At 43.8% G+C, this 21,991-nt stretch overlaps 1 protein-coding gene across 1 annotated transcript in view; it reads left to right on the top strand.

Moving 5' to 3' along the window:
• Nucleotides 1–6,793: 6,793 nt before the first annotated feature.
• ZNRF3 (zinc and ring finger 3) overlaps nt 6,794–21,991 on the top strand; it is a 66,236-nt gene continuing 51,038 nt past the window's right edge. The window contains exon 1 of the mRNA XM_058816419.1: nt 6,794–6,966. The gene's annotated coding sequence lies outside the window, so the exon portion shown is untranslated. The remainder of the gene's footprint in view (nt 6,967–21,991) is intronic.

The raw sequence follows: 21,991 nt of genomic DNA, 5'->3' as shown, positions 1-21,991 counted from the left end.
AGGGAAAATCTATCCACTTAGAAGAACATGGCAGTATTTTGAGATAAAGATCTCTTGATTTGATTCTTTCTGTCAGACAGAGAAGGAAATTTCTCTTGCACATTCAGAGCTTGGAGCAAACCACTGGGAATGGTTTGGGAATTTAAAAGAAGACAAGATATCCACACCACAGTAAACAGAAAGGTTGGCAACCCTGTGCCCAGTTCTGGAAGAATGAAAAGTTACTGGGAAAACTCTGCAAACATTAGTAATGTAAACAGATCTTTATACATAGCCACTGGATGTCCTTGGGAAGGTTTATGCCATCTGCCAGTCCCTGAGAGAGTCCAGCTGGGAATCAAACAGCACTGGTCACTCAGCCAGGAAAATGGGCTCAGCTCAGGTGATCTGTTTGGTGGGCAGTCCTGATCCCTGCAGGAATCCCACAGGTCAAGAGGAGGTTGTAGTTGTTATTGCTTTGCTTTGTAGTTCTGGCCTCTGCTTCCAACCAGCTTGGCCCATCCCCTTCCCACACCATTCCTCTACTGCTCTATTGATTCTGCTCCCATTGCATGGATTCCCTTTCCCTTTAAAAGGTCCAGCTGTTGGCACCTCTGGTGCTTTGCTGTGGTTTGATTGCAGTACCTATTCCCATGTGTAGTCCTACTTCATCTCCTTGGCTTTTCTCTTTCTAGCTTGGTCCCAAGCACAGTGTTCCCCTGCAGGGCTCTCTCCTCCTGCTGGCAGGAAAATGTGAACCAGAGAGTTGTGCAGAGCACACAGGATTTGGAGGTTCTGGGGATGCCACAGGAGCTGCTGTGCTCACCTGTGTATGCTGATGCACAATGACACATTAGAGGTGGTAGTCACAAGCAAAAGAAAAAAGGCAAAGGTCCTACACTGACTTGAGATGATGCAGTAAGTGCATTTTTTGGGGTGGTTCTGCAGAATGTGCTTGGGCAGTACAGTTCAGGAGAGGCTGAACTTGCTGCTGTTCTGTCCCAGGGAACCAACAATGCTGCTCTGGCTTTTGTGCCAGTGTCTCACATGTTGAGCAAGCTCTCTGAGGAAAACACTTCACTTGAAATCTCACATACCTAAAAGCTCCTGTTCCAGTAAGTCTTTTTGTTTGCGCATCCTGGTTCAGAACTGGAACCTCTTCTTGGAAAATACCCAGGGAGGTAAACAACCAGGCTTAGGAAAACTTGATGGCTGCTTCCTGTTGGCAGAAGCCAGCTCTTCTTTGGAGCACTGCCAGCATTTAAAAGGGAAAATCTTTTCTTATTTCTTAGAACTTCCCTAGGCTTTGAAATTATTTTAGAAGTCCAGAGCCCCTGAGAGTCCTGGAAGCTTTCTTGTTTTGTAATTTTGAATTTATTTCCTTATATTCTTCCATCTGGGTGCCCTTTTGTATGCAGAACCCTGTCTCCAGCTGTCATGTGACCCTGTATGAGAAGGGGAAATTATCAGGAAATGTCAAGTTATGAATCAATTCTGTTTCACCATAAGTTCAGGACCCCAAATGTGGGGGATATTGTCAGGATCATCTATCTCCTCCCGCCTCCTACATTTTTGATTTGCTGACTCCCCACGGGGCACAGGGTAGCAGCAGGTGTTCAGAGAGGGACAAGTCTATTATGGTTTGTCTCTGGTATCCTCACTGATTTGCTCTGTTAGCACTGACTTTAATGATAACTCTTATGTAAACAGACAGGGACAGCTAAAGCCCTTAATCTACTAATTAAACAGATCCTGTTCTAGTAGTTAAATTTGGAAAATGAGTGATTTTAAGGTGATTAATTAAAAGTGCCAGCCAGATCTTTTAACTTACGTCAGTCTTTAATATAATAGATAACCCAAGATGAAATAAATAGTTTCTTAACTCACTATCACATGAATCAATCCATTGTTAATGTAGGAATTCCTTCATTTTAGCCAATAACATTTTAAGAGTGCTTTTTGCTTTTGGTGCTCAGAAGCAGTGATGTCTATTTTTTGGCTTTAGCATAAAGCATTCATATTGCAATTAGTGTTAGCAGCTGATACATCATACACTTTAACCATGTGGTTCAAATTTATTCTGCAATGTTTAAATATTCTTCATTTTATATTTTTACTTGAAGTAGGGCTTCATGAACAGCAACTTGTACCCTATATTTACTCCAGAAACACTAACAACAATGTTGAATGAAATACAGAAATGTCAATATCTAGATTGTATATAAATATGTGAAATATGCAGGGTGTGTTATTGATATTAAATTTCATTGGTGGTTTCTTCAATATTATGAATGAGGAAACTGCTAAGCATTGAGCTAATGAACACATGAAATTAACAGCAGTCTGGGATTAGTGCAACTGTAACTGGAAGTGAGTAGATGTTATACAGAGCAGCCTCAGGAACACAGCAGCACAGTAAATGACATTTCTATGGATGCATTTGAGGGTCTTTCTTGCAGAATGAATACTGAGAATCTTGGAAAATATGGCTCCACATTTTTTCCAAATCCATTCTGTTCCTGACACTCCTTGCAGAGATTTTAGATGACCAAAAAGCATATAGAAATAATTTCCCACGTTTGTTTCTTAGAATTGTTTTTTCTGCTTTTGGTAACATGATCTGCTGTGCCTGCCTGGTGAGGACTCTGAAGGAAAGCACCAAGCACTAATGCAACCTCTTGCAACTCTAATTTGAGCTTGTACTGTGTATTGGGGAATAGTTTGCAAAAAGAAAGGACTGAATTTATCTAAATAAGGGTATTTTCAGTACAATCTACATAATTCAGTTTTGCAGACCTGATTAATTATTATTTTTATCCCTTCAGTGGACAATTATATGTACAGAGAGGTGAAGGATTCCACAGTCACCATGTTTTTACAGATTTGACAGACTACATATTTTTAAAACATTGCCTTAACTATTCAAACATTAACTACAAATTTTGTTCAGGAAAAATTGTTATAATCAAAGTTGCTGTGACTAGTCAAGTGGTTATTTTGCATTGCTTCAATGCTGATTTACTTGAATTGTGTTTCCAAACCTGAAATAGCAAGAGGCAAAGCCACTTTGCACGAATTTCTTTTCTTAGTACAAATATCCACTGACAAAAACTTTTCTTTTTGTTCTTTAATTAAGCTGACAAGCTACAATGGTTTGTTACTTTAATTTAGAATAATTGCTGATAATGACAAAACCATCACTTCCATAAATCATCCGTCTCCTGCCTCCTACATTTTTGATTTGCTGACTCCCCAGAGGTAGCAGCTGGTGTTCAGAGAGGGACAAATCTATAATGGTTTGTCTCTGATATCCTCACTGATTTGCTCTGTTAGTAAAGCATCTATAGTAAAAGCGTTGTCAAATACGATGGGCTTTCAGGGCCAAAGGGCAATGGTAAGATTTGCCTGAGATGCTTGATGAAGATGATAGATGAAGAAGGAGGAGGAGGAGGAGAAGGAGAAGGAGGAGGAGAAGGAAAAGGAAAAGGAGAAGGAGAAGAAGATGATGATGATGATGATGATGATGATGATGATGATGATGATGATGATGATGATGATGAAGAAGAAGAAGAAGATTCGGGGCTGTGGGAGATATTTTAACCCTTGTGCTGCCGGACCCTCCAGCCCCGCTCTGGCTCCGCGCTCGCCCCGGGCACGTCCCGCGGCCCCGGCGGCTCTCGGGCGCCACCCGCTGGTGGCGGTGCCGCGCTGCACCCGCCCCGCCCGGCCCCGCCCCGCGGCCCTCGGAGCTGCCGCGGCTCCTTCAGAGCTCCGCCAGCGCCCGGGTGTGTCCGAGCAAAGCTCCAAGTCAGCCCGAAAACTCTCTGCTGTGCAATTCTGTCTCAGGGAACAAGGGCAGGCGTATACATGTCCTTGAATTTACTGGGAAAAGGATAGCACTTGTTCTATTGCTTATTAAGAGGGTCCAATATAATTTACTTAGGAAATAAGCTCTGCAGAGCAACATACAGGGAATGTGGGCAGTAGTCCGAGTTATCAGTTCCTGAAAACACCTGGACTGGTGAATGAGTTAACCAGGCTTTTTATCCTTCCTATGGACAGCTGGTCTGCTCTGAGGAAATTGTTTTGGGCTTTTTCTATAATGTTCATCACATTTATTATGTGATTTATTGTGTATATATATGTGTGTGTGTGCATTGTGTATGTATTATGTGGCTACTTCACTAACTTTGTTTTCTCTCCAGAGCAGAGGGAGGAGGGTTCTAAAATATCAATTTCTTTGCAAGGGAAATGAGGTGTAGGAAGTTCAGTGTCAAAAGCATCCTCTAGTGTTGATTGCCTGCTTCTGAGACAGAATTATAGAATTGTTTATGTTGAAAAATGTCTGTGAGACAATTGAGTCCAACCATTCCTCCAGCACTGCTAAGCCACTAAACCATGTCCCCAAGTGCCACATCCACGCATCTTTTAAATCCCCCAGGGGGATGGTGACTCCACCTCTATCCATGGCCCCCCGATACAACACTTGACAACTCTTTCCATGCAGAAATGTTCCCTAATATCCAGTCTAAGCCTCTCCTGATGAAACCTGAGTTTTTTTCCTCTGGTTCTGTCACTTGTTACTTGAAACAAGAGACTGAGTGCCTAGAGAACACTTTCTCAGACCATTTGGCATTGCATATAATTTAGTTTTGCTCAAATCACAGCTCTCACTGTCCTCAGCTGTAGTTATAAATGCTTGAGACTTCTGTATTCAGACCCTGGGCCTCAGTTTGTCATTAAGGGGGAAAAAAAGAAAACATATCTGAAGTATTATGGCACAACTGAATTGTGAACTCTATACTGCCAGCTGGGCAGGATGCCAATTAGAAATATTCGATGCTTTAATGATAGACAGTCCATTCTCTTCCTGTAACTTCCTGCTTGGATTTCTGCCCAAGTCGAGGGAACTTGGTGACCTGAGACCTAGTGCCTCATGTCACTCCTCAGTATTTGACTGTGAGGCTGCTCCAAGGCAATTTTGCTGTGTCTGTAGTCCAAGTGGAATGGATCAGATCTTCAGCAACTCTTTTTTCAGGCATAGGATCTGTCCACTTGCTGTATAGAACCCCATTCACATATTTTTTCTGTTGGTAGCTTCCAGACAGTTTAAGCTGTTCCTATGTTGATTGTGATGTAGCAGACCATATGTTGGCTAAGCATCAGCCATTTGGGAGAAGGAAAATCAAGTAGAGGTAATTTGCACTAAGGGATTAAAACGCTTCTATTTAGTACACTAGATGCCATGCATTTCTGAAATTGTACTGAAACATACCTGTAATCAAAAATTATCATCTGCTGACCACATCTAAATTTGCATAGTGCACCACAGTGATGTCCCTTTCTAAACATGCAGTAGTTTTGTGGCCTTTGATCCACTGTACTGCAGTCTTAGGTGGGTGTTTTGTGGCTTACTGTAGGAGCCCAGAGTTATGGTCCTGCAATCCCTTCTTGACCCTTTGCCACTGAAGAAATCCTCCATGGTGTGTTAAGCTAACATTGCTCACTGTGTCATGCTAAGGAAGACATTACCTTGTGTCTTCACCTGTAACAAAGTACATTTAGGAAAAGAGCTGGCCATTTGTGGACTATGGTATTATTTCTTCTGCCATTGAATTAGGGCTGGGCTTTGTTTCCAAACATTGTGTTTCATAGCCAACAAGGGATCTTGGATCAGTTTGTCTCAATCCTCCTTGTCACTGAGTTATATTTTTAGACTGTGTAACACCACGTATTAATGAGTTCCATGACTTAGCTGTACATACTTTTAATGGAAAAACGTGTAACTGGCTGACATCCAGTTCTTGTGCGAGACTGAACCGAAAATCATTACCAACACATTTTCCCCTCATCATTGGTGGAGGTTTTGTAGGCTTGCATTCACAGCCAAGCAAATGAGCCTAGGTAACCCAGCCTCCCTAACGCAGATTCAGGAGGCTGGATTAGGGTCCGATGAGCCCAGATACAAACGAGGAGCCCGCCGGGTGCCACCTGCGAATAGCTGGCACGTCCGGCGGGCAGCGCAGCGGTGTCTGCGGAGGACGGGTGCCCGCGGAGAATGGGTGCCCGTGGTACCCGCGCTGCCAGGGCACCGCTCCGCCCGCCGGGGCGCCTCCACCCGGGCCGTGCCACCGCGCCCGGGGTCCGCGCCTAACGCACCGGCCATGGCCCGCGGCCGCGGCAGCGCCGGGAAGCGGCCGGGCCGAGCCGCCACGACCCTGGACCCGCAGCCCGGCAGCCCCGGGCAGCAGCCCCGGCAGCGGCGGGCCCAGGCGGTTGCCACAGGTCTCCGGGGCTGCCCTTCGCCTCCCGGCCCTGCAGGCCCGGCCGCGTGGAAAGCCGATCCCGGCAGGGCCGTCCCGAGTGCCGCTCGCTCTCAGACCCACGCGGGGCCGGGCCGGGCCAGGCCGGACCGCCGGCAGCCACGGCAAGCGCCGGGCTCGGCCGGGCCCGGCGGGGCTGCGGGCGGTGTGTGCACGGCGGGAGGGACCGAGCGGGTCAGCGCGGCGCGGAGGGCGGGGATAACCCCGTGGTGGCCGTCACGTGGAGCAGATGAAAGGGAAGCGGCTTGGCAGGGCGGAGAGGAGCCGGGGCGAGGGAAGGGGAGCGCGGCAGCGAGGAGCGGGGCGCAGCGCGGCGGGAGGGCCGCTGCCATGGGACGCTGACCGGCCCGGGACCCCGGCCCCGGAGCTGGAGCCGCTCGGGAGAGATGCGCGGCGGCGGGGCGCCGCTTCCTCCCGCCGCGCGATGAGGGGCTGCGGGGCCGGCGCGGGGCTGCCCGTGCCGCCGCTGCCGCCGCCTCTGCTGCTGCTCGGGGTGCTGCTGGCCGCGGCGCCGGGCGCGGCGCTGGGCAAGGAGACGGCGTTCGTGGAGGTGGTGCTCTTCGAGTCCAGCCCCAGCGGCGACTACACCACCTACACCACGGGGCTGCAGGGCCGCTTCTCCCGCGCGGGGGCCACGCTGAGCGCCGAAGGCGAGATCGTGCAGGTGAGCGCGGCCGGGGGGCGCCGCCTGCCCCAAGATGGCTCCGCGGGCCCGGCACCTGCGGCACAAAGCGGGGCCGGGCCCGCCGCCCCACGTGCGCCGCGCGGCCCGGGACGCGGTGACAGATGCGCGCCCGCGCACAAAGGCCCAGCGCCGGCCTCGGCTCGCGGGGCCGCCCCGCTTTGACAGCCGGGCGCGCGGCGCGGGCTCCGCTGGGCGGCGGGAGCGGGCGGAGCCGAGGCCGCCCCACACGCGCGGCGGGCTCCGCTCCGCTCCGCTCGCCCCTCCGCTGGGCGCTGGGCGCGGGGCCGGCGGGCGGGCGGAGGCGGGGCCGCGCCGGGCGGCCCCTGCCGGTCCCGGAGCCGCCGGCGGTGCGCGGCCGGAGCCGTGCTGGGCTGCTCCGCTCCGGGGGCGGCCGGGCCCGGGCTGGAATTGCTGCGGCAGTCATGGGGTGCTGAGCCCTCGGGCTGTGCCGCTCGTTGACCGCTCCGCGCCCGGCGGCGCTCGGGGCTGGAGCCGGGGCTGCTGCGCTCGGGGTCCCCCGGAGCCCGGCTCCCACCGCGTCACGCTTCGTGCAGAGCTGTGCCTGGCTGGCTCACCAGAGAAATGGTTCTTGTCTTTGGCTGAACGCACCTACCCTTTACTCTTATTGAAACTCTTGAAGTGCTTATCTAATTCCTTTGTAGTTGCTTGTAATTGCTGACTTTATTTTTTCCCCCTTTGGCTAAGTAGAGAAAAATTACTTGAATGGTATTTTAGTAAGTTTGACTGTTAAGCAAGTGCCAATAGCAATCTTTATTTCTCTTTAACAGCTGTGGGGTTGGTTTGTTTGCGTTCCATATATGTATGCATATGTACACATACATACACACGAAAATATCCATACAAAACTTACAAGAATCTAACTGGTAGCAAGTAGGTTATAGAAACCACTGTTAAAGCTCTACAAACACAAATACATTACTATCAAAACAACTTTTTTTTTCCTAAGTAAAGAATACTGCTTTTGAATGCTTGATATTTCAAAAGAATTTCAGCTGGGATGATTTCTTGTAAAAGTTCTCTTGGAAGCAGAAGAGGCCAAATTGCTGATGTAAGGTAATTTTTCAGAGAAAAGAGGGATGGACCCATTAAGTTATAATTATGACATTTAGAAGAGGTGGTGCTAGTAGGGGCTGGAACTGACATGGACGTTTTTTTAACCTTTTAGTGCTTTTTCATTTTAAGACCTAATAGTGTCTTTGAGGCCAGCAGGAGACTTCAAAGGTTCTTTTGTGTCAGGTGTTAGTATTAAGAACAGAAGATAGGCTGAGGTCATACTTTCTTGGTGACTGTAAGTAAAAGTGGAGAAAAAATAAACTGTTCTCTTAAGACTCAGATTTGCACAACTTGAAACAGGGTATTAAATAGACTTTGGCAGGCCTTACTGTTTGTAACATCACCTGTCTGCTTCCTCTTCATGCCTGAATAGCCAGCACGCCAAATAGGAAAAACTACAGTGAAAGTCACATGGTGTGGCAAATCTTTTACAGTCATTTATCACTCAAAAATTGATTTGCTTATTCATCTGGATGCATGCTAGATAACATATGCCATGCACGGGTTTGGGTTTGTTTTTTTTTATGAGCTGTGTGTGCTGCTCTTTTTTTCCAGAGGAGAGAACCTGGCAGATACTGTTCCAGAGCAGCTAGGCTGAATTCTCTCAGTTGTATTTTCACTGCTGAGGTTTTAGATTGCATATAATATCTCTTGTCAATGTCCTGCTTCCTCTATCTCATCCCAAAAGAGAGTTTATCAGAGCCAAAACTGATCAAGATTCTCACAGCATTGTCTTGCCTCCTTTTTTTCAGCTGGGCTGTGTTTTTGTAGAACATTTTGACTCTGCTGTTCTGGATCACCATTTAAAGCTCACTGTGAGGTTTAGAAAAGGCTCATGAAGCTGTTGCCACTCAGAACCTGTTCAGCAGCAGCTCGTTGTACATCAGTCAGTGAAGCAAGCTCTTCTTGGCCCCAGCCCCTTTGTCAGTGCACACAGCTCTTTCAAGAATAAGATGCATTTTTCTTTAAGATGAAATATTAGAAGTTCTTGAAAATCAGGCACACATTAAAGAATGGATCAAAGGAATTGTGGTTTTGGGACTACACAAAGGCTTACTTTTGTTTATGTTAATAGCATCAATTACTCATTGGTCTTGAAAGTCTGAACAAAAAAACCCCAACCTTAAGAAACAATGCACTTTCAGCTTTTGATAGGTCATACATCCACTCCTGAACTGGTTATTGGTCAGATTCCTATCCAGTAGTGGTGTGCTATTATATTGTTTCTCAAGTTATTGTGAATGAATCTTATTAGGGTCAAGTGTCTCCCCAGAATAACTCTTCAGAGAGATGAAATGTTCATATGCCTTCTTTCATGTGGCCACAGTTTGTATTCAGCAAACTCATCCTCATGTTGCTGTGTCAGCTGGTCCTTAAACTGCTGGAAACTCTGACAATTCTGGTGGTATCTGGCATACAGGAATATCCCATGTTTCTTGGGGCAGTACACTGGCCACTGATATGGGCAAGAGATTGGAAGTTGCAGATGTTTGGTTAGAGAGTGACTGTGAAAACCAGACTTTGTTGAAACCTCTGAAATGATATATTGCTTTGAAACAAATTATCACTGGAGAACTCTCTATGGTTGAAACTTCTCCTACCATTCAGGGCAAAAGTTCAGATGTAGCCTTGTCTCAAACTCAGTGTTACATGGCCACAGACTGACAGTGCTTGGACAGTAAAAATCACTGATTTGACAGCAGTGGCTTTATTGCTCAGAGTGAGGTTGTGTATCTTAATCTACTTGCTACTGGTGAGATCCTGTTCCTGTTGCTTGTTCAGCTTGATAGCTAAGCTGTGGAGCATCTAATATCACATTTCTTATAAAGTTATGGTTGTGATTGCACTGCTCAGGTGAGGTGCTTAGGAAAGAGGATCAAATTTAATGCCTGTGATGTGTCAAAAACTTTAAATTATGCACATTCATCATTATCAGTTTTCTCTCAGTCTTGCTTTTTTTGTACTCCTGCCTTAAAGCTACTGCTGAATACAGTAATATGTGTGGATTATTGAGATATACAATTTTGGAGAAAAACAGCATGGAGGAGAGATTTGAGGATATTATGGGTGGTTTTTCTTGTGCAATGCAAGTTTGTGTTTTGGTTGGTTTGTTTCTGCTTGGGAGCCTCAGCAGGGAAATGATGAACTTCACGTAGCCATTGAACTGGAGCAGCGTGTAGATGATATAACAATCTCCACTTGCATATATTTTTTGTGCTCAAAAGGTAACAGTCTGGGGAGAGCAAGCATAACTCAGTGCTTTAAGCTCCAGGAATAAAACAGAAGTGGAACACTTCCCAGCTTCTTGCATGATACTTCCTAGTAGCAAATTATTGCCCATCTTTCTCTTGTAGAAGGTGGTGAGGTTTCAAACTGGACTGCAAGATAGAGCCTGTGTGCTCCTTCCTTCCTTCCTTCCATCTCCCTCCCACCCCTTACTTCAATGGCTTTGAATATTTCCTCTGTTTTTTCAAAATGCAAAAGTTACCAAAGGATGCAAACTTCACTCAGAAGCATTGGCAGGTTTTGATGGTGTTGAAAGGAGTGACTTGAAATAACTGTGCAGATACAGAAGATGTCTAGCCATGATCACAGGAGGCTGAATCAAGGGAATGTTTGTGTCCTTTGAGAGTAGAAGACAAAAATAAGTGTTTTCGGATTTTTTTGGTTGTTCTTTTGTGAACGTGCAGGTTAAGTTTCTTCTTGCTGAGTGCCTGAAGGCCTCTCAAAATGAGGAAGTGGAATTATTTGTGGCTTTGAGTCACTGTCTTATTGAATGTTTTCTTTGCTAGTTATCCTCTTAGAATATGAAGGCGCCTGTGATTGGGTTTGTGTTAGTTTCCATACCCAGCTGTGAGTCTGTGGCTTGCAGTAATGATCCTGAGGACATCAGGCACAATGCATCCATCTGGGCTTCAGGTTGGCTTTGTCATTGTGTCCTTAAAGGAAGAATAATTTGCTTCCAAAATGAGAGATCACTTAGGGAAAGTGGCCTTGCATGGTTGATATACCTGGACAGCCTCTGTAGGGTGTAATGCACAGCAGCTTGCTCACAGCACAGGTGTTGTCTTGGGCTTGATCTCAGGACAGACTGGTCCAGCTGTTTCACAGTTTTATCCCTCCCTCTGTCCTTTTTTAAAAAGAGCTTCAATCATGGTTTATCCTGTTGTGTACTGTAGTTGAAGGCAGCCTGCTAAGGTGTCTTGTTTAGGTTTTTATCCTCTTGTACTGTTTTGTCTTGACACTGAGCACTGTCCTCACACCCTGAGCTCCAGCCCAGTCCCATCATTGCTGGCTTGTTTTGCAAGGAGTTGCCTGTTCCCATTGGCTTCTAGCTGTGATATTGTAAATAAAGATGCTTATTTTTTATTAATTCTTCAGCATTGCAATATTTAAGATGTCTCTTAGAATGGTGGTGAAAAGACATGGGAGGGGACTGATCTGAGGATGAGGTACCAAATTCAGTGATGAGTTACTGGTTCTGGAGGAAGCTCAAGTATCTCTTATCTTTGCACAGAGCTGCAGCAATACCAGAATCCTCCTATCAGAACCTTGTTGCAAAACTTAGGGAGTTCTTTGAAGAAAGGGTGGGAGGCACAGTGTAAGAAAATGCAGTAAAAGATATTTAAGTATGGAGAAGTTAGAGTGGAAAGAACAAAAAATGCTAATGTGACCCATTTAGAGGAAGAGGAATAAAGTAGGTTAACCAAGTAAATAAAAGCAGAAAGCTCACAGCACTGGCTCAGTACTCAGACCTACCAGTGCAGTTTCCATACTTCCAAGTAAAGGTGGGGAATCAAGTGGGGAGAATATTTTGTGGGAGTTCAGGTAACTTTTCTGCATGTGTCCGTATGCTTAGTTAAACTTCCTCACAGATGCTGAAGCTCTGCCCTGTTGAAAGCCTTGCCTTTGGTGGCAGGATGCTGACCACTTCCTTTTTCATGTGCTCCTCTGGCTTGTTTCAGAGTTGGAAGTAGGAAAACTCAAAAACTGTTCAACATGCATCCATTTGGAGAATTTATTTTCATTTATATATATATTTATTTATGTTTAGACTGGATCTACGTGACTGCAGTGGTTTATATCTAATTACAGCCTGCTTCCTGATGTTACCAGCAGTTGTGGCCAGCCATGGCCCATGGGTGGAACTGGCCCTCAGCCCCCCTGAGCACCTCTCTGGTGCCCTTGCTGGGCAGCACAGCTGAAATGACACCAGGTGAAGTGTCCAGAGGACATTATTCAGTGTGGCAGACTTGGAGGCAGCTCTAGTGCCAGCAGATCTTATAGGAAACTCTTGAGTAGTTGGATAAAACCATTGATTAGCATACATAGTAATTTTCTTCCAGTTTATACCATCTTGTGGTGGAGTGTGTATTTAAAAAGGCTCCCTTTTTTTTTATTACAGTCTTCTAGTTCTTGTTTTGGAATTGCAAAGTGAGGCCCTTCTGAACCAAAATAACTTTCAGAAATGGTTTTTCAAAGTATGAATGCTTTCAGGAGGCCAGCATTGGACTGGTTAAGGAAAGATAAGATCTGGATGCAGGAATCTGTAGTGCAATAATCTGCTGTATGTTCTACCCAGTTATGTAGGTGGTACAGGTATTTGCATTAATACATTTACTACATTGGAAGTGCTCAATTTAGGAAGCTATAAGTGTGAACTGGTACATTCTATCTCTTGTTTTGGGCATCTGCCCTGCAGTATTCAAATATGTTCAAGCCAAAGCGTGTGCCTGCACATAAAAACAGAATGAATGCAATTTGAATGCTTGGCCTTATTTCTTGTTTCCTGGCTTAAAAGGAGGGCCCTTCACACTCACAGAGACCAGCAAAGGAAAAACAGATTGTTTTTAAACAAAGGTGTGGTTTGAAGTTGTTAAAACAGCAGCAGAAGATTCATATTAAGGAAAAGAGTAATCATATTTTCTGCATTTTTCTCGACTGCTTGGCACAAACCAGAGGTGACCAGGGAAGTGTGATCTTGCAGATTCCCAACTGAGACTCCCAAAATTTGCACTTGACTGCACTTATCCCATTGGTGAAGCTGTGCTTACATTAGGCTTGAGCAGCAGTGCTCAGGAAAACAGGCCTCTGGTGACTTAGGGTGTCCTCTTCACAGTGGCAGACTGCTTTCATTCATTTTTTTTCAATTTCCTTTTCATGCTGCTTAGAGACTTTTGTTGTTGCACTTGGCTTTAAGATGAAGAGCCAGTTTACAAAGGTTGATTAGGTGCCTGTTATGTTCCAGACACAAGTACAACCTTAAATATGCAGCTTAATATATGCAGACTCTCTGGGCTTCCCAGACACATGTTACCCGGTGCATTAATGTGAGGATTTTAGTTGTTTTCTAAAGCTGATGGCCAGCTTAAGCTTTCTGTTGGTTTCCCTGAGCTTAAGCTGCTTTATTATTTTGCATAATTTTCAGCAGTGAAGCAAATGGAAGAAGCAGTGAGGAGGTGACTGGCCTGAGAAGAAGGAAGGGCCATGGTTTAGAGTCTGCAGTCATGGTTTGAGTACAAGTGTTTAATTAGCTGTACAGGCATGCATGTTGCAAGTATGTGCCTCCTACTGTGAATTTACTGCATGTGCTTGGTAAGCAACTTTCAAATACTTCTGATTGTAGTGTTTGAAAAATTGCTTTTAATTCAGAAAAGAGCTTAGTTTGTGCCAAGTTCTGTTTTCCTATTTTGAGGCTTTTGATGCTTGCCTGCTTTAAAAAAATACACACAATAAAAAGTGGTTTAAGTGTGGCTGTGAAAAATCCTTCTTCTCTACTTCTTGCTTTATCCATTCCACTCTGCCCCTCCTCCCCCAAGCAGAAGAGGCTCAAACCAAACTTGCAGTTGAGTTCACCTTTGGAACTGCAAGTTTTGAGCTTTTAAACTGCCTGCTTTGGTGACACATGAAGAAATGTACCTTTGAAGGCCTGAACTGGAAATGCAGAAGGCATTCTGTTAGAAATTTTTACACTCATAGGTCAATTTCACAATTCTGTGGTTCATGGAGAAGAACTTCTTTTAAAGGCTATGAGTTTTTTTAAATTTTATTTTATTTTCCTCACAGAGACTGCCCTTGAAGATTTATAGACTTGTTTGAGTTTGGATAAATGATGGCAACTTAACTGAGCTTTGATCAGTTTTACACTAATAACAACAGCAACAGTAATAATACCTGTGTCTCATAGATAAAACATCAATATTCTATATACAGCATGCCAATTGTGTGCACAGTGTTTTCTGTTCTGTTAGCCCGTCCTTGCTGGCTTTGGAGGTTAGGAAATGCAATGTAGCAGCTGCTGCCCTTTCCTTTGGCACACTGGGTTTTCTCCTAAAGCAGTCTCTAAAGGTGTGTGTGATAAAATAGGAAAAGGTATTGGTCACCATTCCAGTGTTGTATTTTAGTAGGTCCAGCATGCTTTCTCATACCTGATTTGTATTTATTTAGAAACCTTTTAGAGCAGATGTTGTCTTGCCTGCTGTGAGAATAAAGAGTAGATGAGCACTTCAGGATTGGATGCCAAGCTGGCAGATATCCTGGATGATGTGTGGCAGGGCTGGGAGCAAGAAATGAACTCTTGAAACAGTGCCAAGGGATGCTGCTGAGTTCAGTATTTAGGAGGAGCCAAGGTCTGGAGACCTCTTTTTGCTCTGAGACAAGGTATCCCCAGTCTGGTAGCCAGCAGTGTTTTGCCTCCTTAGAAGATACTATCTTTTACATCCCAAAGCTGCATCTGATAAAAAGACATTGTGGACTAGTTAATGCTAAAGAACTTCCAAAGTATGATAGTATTTTGGTTTTCTACTATTTTATTTGAGAAAGCTACTCTTCCAGAGTTGCCCTCATTCTGAGCTATCAGGGATAATCTTTTTGGGTTTGGATACTGGGAATTGGCAGAGTTTTTTCTACAGTGAAATAACATGGTTGTAGTTGCACATTGGGGTTAATTTCTCACACCAGAGCTAAATGTCCTCAAATAACAAAAGTCACATGAAGTGGTCTGAAATTCTGTTGTCTACCACTCCTGTTTTCTTCAGACAGCCATGGGCAGGTGATTTGAAATCTTTCTGGACAGCTTTAGTATTAAACATAGATCCCTGATGAGGAACAGCCAGAATGTATGCACATGTGTGTGTGAGGTATGCAGTACAAGAAAATCTCTGTTTCCAAAGTCTGTGTTAAGTGTTTGTTTCAGGGGCTTGGGTGGGAACTTTCCTGGAGCCCAGAGACACCCCAGCCTTGGAAGTTGTATAGGAAGAAGCTCCTGACCTTCTCAGGGAAAGGGCTGAAGTGTCCTGAAAGAGTTAAGCTCTACTTAGCTCACTCATAAGGTATTTAATATCCTTATTAAACTCAACTGCTGGTTCACTTTTTTTCCTCTTCTTTTGCTGAATAAAATTTCTTGAAGAGCTGAGCCTCTGCCTCTCAGATCAGAGGCTCACATGTTGAAGCTGGCAGTGCTAGAGGCTAGTTCCTATCTGTGTGACAGCATTTTTAATTTAACAGGACCGGCTTTGATGTTCTTGAATATTTATAGGCAGCTTCAGATCACTCCAGTGTGTATTCTTTTTAACTGGAGCAGAAGTTCTTCCTCACACAACAAAATTTCTTTCCCTCTGTTTACTCTTTGGTCTCTTTTGGATTTGTAGACATCAGAGTGGTTTTATGTTACAGAAATATTGCTTAAGTACTTACTTAAAGGGGGGAACCACTTGATTTCCTTTCTAGTTCCTGCAGCTTGGGGGTTGTCCAGTAACTGGATCACAGCTCCTTGTCTGAGCCTTGCTACAGACACAATGTAAAAGAGATAAAATAGAATTTGAGCAAAACCCAGTTACAGTGAATCCTTCTCCATTACCTGTGTAAACTCAGGTGGGTCTGCAGTGGCTCAGACCTGGACCACCCTCAGGAATCACAGAAATGTTTGTCACAGACCCTAAGGAAGGAGCAGGTTGTGGTGTGAAGAGGAACTGAAAACTTAAGATTTGGCTCCCAATAGCAGCTGATCAGAAATTATGGAAAAAAATTTTAGAAGGAAATTGCCACTTGGATCATTTGGCTTGAATGAAACTTTGACCAGCCTTGGGCAGGAGTGTTAAAAAAGACACCTGATGGATGAGCTTTCATTCAAGTGTTAACCCATCTCAGGCTTCTTTGCCTCAGTGCTTCCCTGCTCCACTGGCAGTGGCTGCTCAGAGCTGGCTCTGTGCTTTAATAAACAGAGATGTGGGGTTTGGGCACTTCAAATACCTCTGGCTTTGGTGTCCTGGGCCTTGTTGTGATTTACCTTTACCTTGATGGTGCCACAGGAGGCAGATTGTGGTCATAAGAAAATGTTCCCTCAGCTTCTGCTGTGAGATTCTCTTTTCCTCCTTCCCTGCCATGTTTCCCTTCTGCTGAATCCCCTTAGCCCTGTGTGATGGATATCATGTGGATTCCCTTATTCCCGATGTCCTGACCCACAGAAACTTTGCCATGGCCAACTGGGACAGCAAAGCAGTGGCATTTTTTCCTGGAACTTCTCCATGTGGATGCTGGTAGTTCAGGCAGGTTCCTGTATCCTTCTCTGCTGCACTCACTGTTTGTTCTGAAGTTCTGTACGCTTTCTGTTACAGGATGATCTCCTAGGTAAACCTGGAACACCATTATTGAAGTAGCAGATTTTTGTGTGTATTATTTTGAATGGTTTCACTTAGTAAAAAATTCTTTCAGTGATGATAATTTGTTTTAATGCACAGCGTGCAGAGGAAAAGGTCTGTGGGTTTAGACATTTCTGTTGTAGCTGCACTTCTCTGCTGATACAGCCATTTCTAATTCAGCAAGTGAAATCAATGTCACTGCCTGGGTGGATAAATAGCACTGGAAATCAACCACAGGAGGAAAGTGCTTGCTTTCTATGTGATATAAACAGTTTGCTCAAAGAGTAAGGTTTCTCTTACTATGGACATGCAGCAGGGAAACAGAGACCTGTAACTTACTAATGTAGCAGTGAGAGTTTCTGAAATATGCCAGTAAACAGAACTTTGTAATGTACAAAACTAGAGAAACAACTGGATGGCTGCTGGAGTGCCATTCAGTGCTTGTGTCTAGGGATGGGTGGATGTGACAGTGACTTCATTTTTCTTTAGTTCCTGCCTCCAAACTGTTGTTAACAAATTCCTTCTCCCTGCATACCCTGAAATACCCTTGTGAGACAGGAAAATTATCAAGTGTGGAAATACTCAATACTTCTGTCTCTGGGCAGGATTTCTCCAACAACCACAAGTTGTGCTAGGGGAGGTTTACATTAGATATGAGGGAAAAAAATTCACACAGAGGATTGTACAGCATTGGAAGAGCCTGGCTAGTGAAAGTGGTGGTGTCACTGACTCTGAAATTGTTCAAGAAATGTGTAGATGTGGCTTTTGAGGACATGGTTTAGTGATGAACATGGTGGTGTTGGACTTGATCTTAATAATGGTTCTGTGATTCCCTCTGTCAGTGTGCTTTTGTCTTAGTAGGAAGTAACAGACAGTAGCATACATCTAGTTAAATGTAATTGCAGTGAGAATTTTTGCAAATCAAATGACTTTTCCATCCTTAAGTTGCACTTGGTGTCTTAGAATTCAAATTGGTGATGCTGGGAAAATATTTGCTTCCTGTGTAAGTGATAAAACATACTGGGTGGTAAGGATATTGCTAGCAAATAACCTTGTAGGTAAAGATATTTGTCAGACTAGGTAGCACTACTTGAGAAGCTGAATTATATATATATAAATATTTTTTAGTAGTTGTACTATCCAAGTGCTGGTGAATGTTGAAATCTTGTCATTATAAACATATTCCAGATAAAATGGGTTCTGCAGTCTTTAGAACAGAATCCACAAACTGATGCAATCTATTAATGTTCTTGAGACAGCGGAATTTTGATCTAGGTTAGGACTAGTCCAGGTAGGAAGGACTGAGAAAAGTAATAGGAATCCTGAGTGTCTGTCAATGGAAAGTTGTGGGGCAAGGAACTTGAATTTTTTATCACATTCTTGCCAGAAAAAAAAAACTTGGAACAGCAACCAAGAAGAACAAGAGAGAAGTTGAACAAGCCTTAGAAGAAAGCCATCCTAAAGCAGTTGCTGGGTACAGCACACTGTAATCACTGCCCAGCTGGAGAATATCCTCTAGCACTTGCTCTGCCTCTGGGGGCATGGTGGTTATGGCTGCTCTGCTTTAAGGGATGCTTCATGAACTGTATGATACAGGAATTTAATCTTTGTATCAGTATGATAATGTGGCATATCCATGCCCAACTGCAGGGCTCCATTTCTCAGCAGAGAACGGCATTTCTTACTGTGAAAGAGAATCTCTACGTGAATTCACAGATTTTTGCTGTTTGTGTTACATGGAATTAACATTACAGGCTGTGCCTCTGGAAGGAGGAGTTGGTTTTATTTAGCTTTTCAAGATGAGACAGTGCTAGAAGAATATAATCTAAAAAAACCCCCAAACAATATCTATTTAGAGATAAGGCAAATTACATTAAAAATACTTTTTTAGAGTAATTTCAGGCATTTTCAGTGCTCCTTCAGCTTAATTCTTAAGGACAGAGTACATTTATAATTATGTAGTAATCTTTAAAGCATTTAAGAATGTGCTCTTTGACATGGACTTAATGTGTACCTGTGTTTTTTGGTTTGTTTTTTTTTTTAATGTCCATTTAGAAACCTGTCAATGAAATGTCCTTGCAGATGCTGAGGGATGACTGCTAACAGTGAATGAAGCATGAGCAAAATGGGTTAGAACAAAACATATGCTCTGCTTTGCAACAGGTGAGCATATGCTGCCTAACTGAAATGCTAGAAAAGACTGCTTTGAAATCATGAATGTTTTAGGAAAATATTTACATTTTCTGATATTGGCCTATTCCTGTCTCTCATTAGCTGGTGGAGAACTGATCTCTGATGTTAAGACTCCAGGATCATATTTCTAGTACTGAGGCAGGTCCTGGATTATTCAGTGGGTGAATAAACTTCATTCAGGGTGTTTAAAATTTGGCAGCTGATCCTGGCAGAGCAGCTCTCCCCTGCTGTCCTACAGGTTGCATTTCCAAGCTCACATTGCTCTCTGAGGTGGATGGGGAGGACTGGGAGCAGCTTCTGGAAGGGCTCAGGTGCTGCTGACAGCCTGAGATTGTTTCTGGGGCTGGCAGCATGGTCACAGGAACCCTGATGGACAAGCAGTGACTGATTTTACATCTGGGTGGGTGAGCAAGGGAGGAAAAAAATCAGGTTTGCCCTCTGATTTCTTTTCTGGTGCCTTTTTCTTGCCTTTGAATTCTCATTTTCTGATTGCTTTTAGTTCCTGTGTTAATTCTCAGGGCACTACCAGGAAAACACAGAACTGTTTCTGAACTTCAAGGTGGAAATGATTTGCAAGAGAATTTATAAAAGTTCATGAGCCTAACATTTCAACCCCACTCTTCTATAATAATTAAGACAGGAAAAATTATAATAACTTCCAACTAATTCAGAGTTAATATTTGTGTAGTTGAATTTCTCTTCTCATCTATCTTTGAGGGTAGAGAAGGAAGCTTTGCTTTTATTTGAAATGTGATTGGTTTAGTCCTGCAGTTGGAGGTATTTGTTAAAAGCTGTTTGTTATATCTAGCCACAAAAGTGCAGTAAGAGGGAATTAAATTAGGAAAAGAGAGAATTCCTTGCATGTGATGCTACTTAAGTGTTATTTTTATGTGTTTTATCTCTGGTGCCTTGAATGGACCAAGTTTCAGAGACACTGAAAGGAAATGCCAAGGTGCTGTAGAATCTTGGAATTCCCAACCCAGCCCTGCAGGGTCTGTTAAAATAATCACTGGTGCTGAGTCTGGTTATCCTTCAGGACAATTTTATAGGTGGCACTATTTCTGTCATGTTCTGATATTTCATGATGAAATTACTTACAGATGGGTTGCAGGCAGAGAAACTAGGGTTGGTATTTATTATCTCAAGAGACCTTCCTTTTCTTGAAGAAAGCTAATTAGTAGTGCTCTGGAAACCACTTCAGTGCCCTTCTTAGGGTCAAAATTAGGGATCTGACAGAGAGAATTAAATTGCAAATAAGCAGATCCAAAAGTTGGCTATTTAGACACATCTCAAAGTTCCAGCAGGATTTACTTTTTTTTTTTTTTGTTCTAATATTGCCCAAAAGATGGGTCATGCATGAATCAGTGTGCTAGTCTTGTAGGTAATATACTGCTTTTGTAGTCCATATAGCAGAATCCTGAAAATTGGTCATCACCTTCATTTTCTAGTACATATTTGATAAGAAGTGTTTGCCAACCACCTCTCCCCAGCCTGCTTGACCAAAGCCAAATCAAGTTTCTGAAACTTTAGTGTGAGATTTTAAGCTGCTGTATTGATTGAAGATGTCTCTAGACTGAAAATGAGAAAGGCAGAGCTTTGTTTTCCCCTCAAATAAATACTAGAACATTCATTTAACTTTTAGAATATGATTTAATGGCAGGCCTGACACATCCCCTCGCATCAACCACTTGTGCAAAAATGTTAATATAAAGTTAATACTTCTTCCAGGTAATAGTGATCTATTATCAAATACTTTGGATTCTGTCCAGTCTTCCAGTTCAGCACTGGGAAGGACTGGGGATGACAATTGACTTTGAGCATTGTGTTGGATATTCAGGCACAGGCACTGGTGCCTGACATGGAAATTCCTGGGACACACTTGCCCTGGTCGCTGTCAATTGCAGCCCCAAAGTTTTGCAAACAGCCACAGCTGTGTTTTCATGGTACAGCTCAACTGAGTTCTCTCTGGTTTATCTGTCTGGGAAGGCTGCTGTTGTGATTTGCCCAAGCTGTTTCCGTAGTCTTTGGAAAAAATAATTGAAAGTTTGGATCTCCTGTGTGTGGAGTTTGTGCTGACTCCTCAGGCTCTGCTGCTGAGTGAGTGATGCAGCTGTTGCAGATATTAGCCAGTAGTAATGAAGTAATGCAGCACCTAGAAAATTCAATATTTTGAGTGAGAACTCAGAAACCTGAATAATGTAGAACTGGCTGTTATTTCTGTATATTCTGGTGTGAGTTTCTTACCCATGTTTGTAGAGATGTTCAATGAATGAGCTGTTTAGGCAGCCATATAAATCATATATATTGGGGATGCTTTTTAGCCAGTTTCAGGTTTGCACAGAATCATTTGACAAGTAACTTTTCAACTTGCATTCAAATAAGAAGTTCTTATAAGTTGTAACCTCTCTAATTTTTTAACCCTTACTCCATTTTTCCAGCTTGTGTACTGAGAGAGGTCTTGTAGAAAACTATGATCATGACATTAACAACTTTATCACATTAAATGCTCACAGTAAGTCATAATTTTACAGGTTTTCTTCAGTTTGGACTGTTCTTAACTTTGAAACCATAGTTTTGAAACCACAGAAAGGTTGGAAGAGGTATCTCATGGGCTGGGTGTTAAAGATTGCTAGCAGTTTTAGGAGAAAAACTCAAGACTGTTCCTCCATTCATCAAAATCAGGTCTGAGGCAAAAGCACTTGGCTGTGCCCCATTGCCTTGCACACCCACAGTATGGGTGTGTAACACACACACACATACACACCAGTTTTATTGCTTGCATTTTCCACATGTGCACCCCTGACTTTCCTTTTGGTAATTCTGTCCTGCTCTCAGAGCTTTGGGACCACCTCAAAATAAGTGAAACTGCTGGAGAAAAGGGAGAAAAAAAGAGAAATTTTAATGGCACCAGACAGAAGGCAGTGTGGGAAGTTATTTACTGTGGCAAATCCCACATCCTTATTACCAACACTGTCATAATGGGGGTGGCAGTGCTGCAGCACACACTGTTTATTTTATCCTTCAGAGGAAGGGACTTGCCTTGATACACCTGCAGCACTCTCCAAAGGAACCCCTTCTCCACTCTGCAGATACAGGAT

This window comes from Ammospiza caudacuta, chromosome 18 (assembly GCF_027887145.1).
Source record: "Ammospiza caudacuta isolate bAmmCau1 chromosome 18, bAmmCau1.pri, whole genome shotgun sequence".
Classification (NCBI taxonomy): Eukaryota; Metazoa; Chordata; class Aves; order Passeriformes; family Passerellidae; genus Ammospiza; species Ammospiza caudacuta.
The sequence above is the reverse complement of the archived record's forward strand: the minus strand, read 5'-3'. Positions and strand labels throughout refer to the sequence as shown.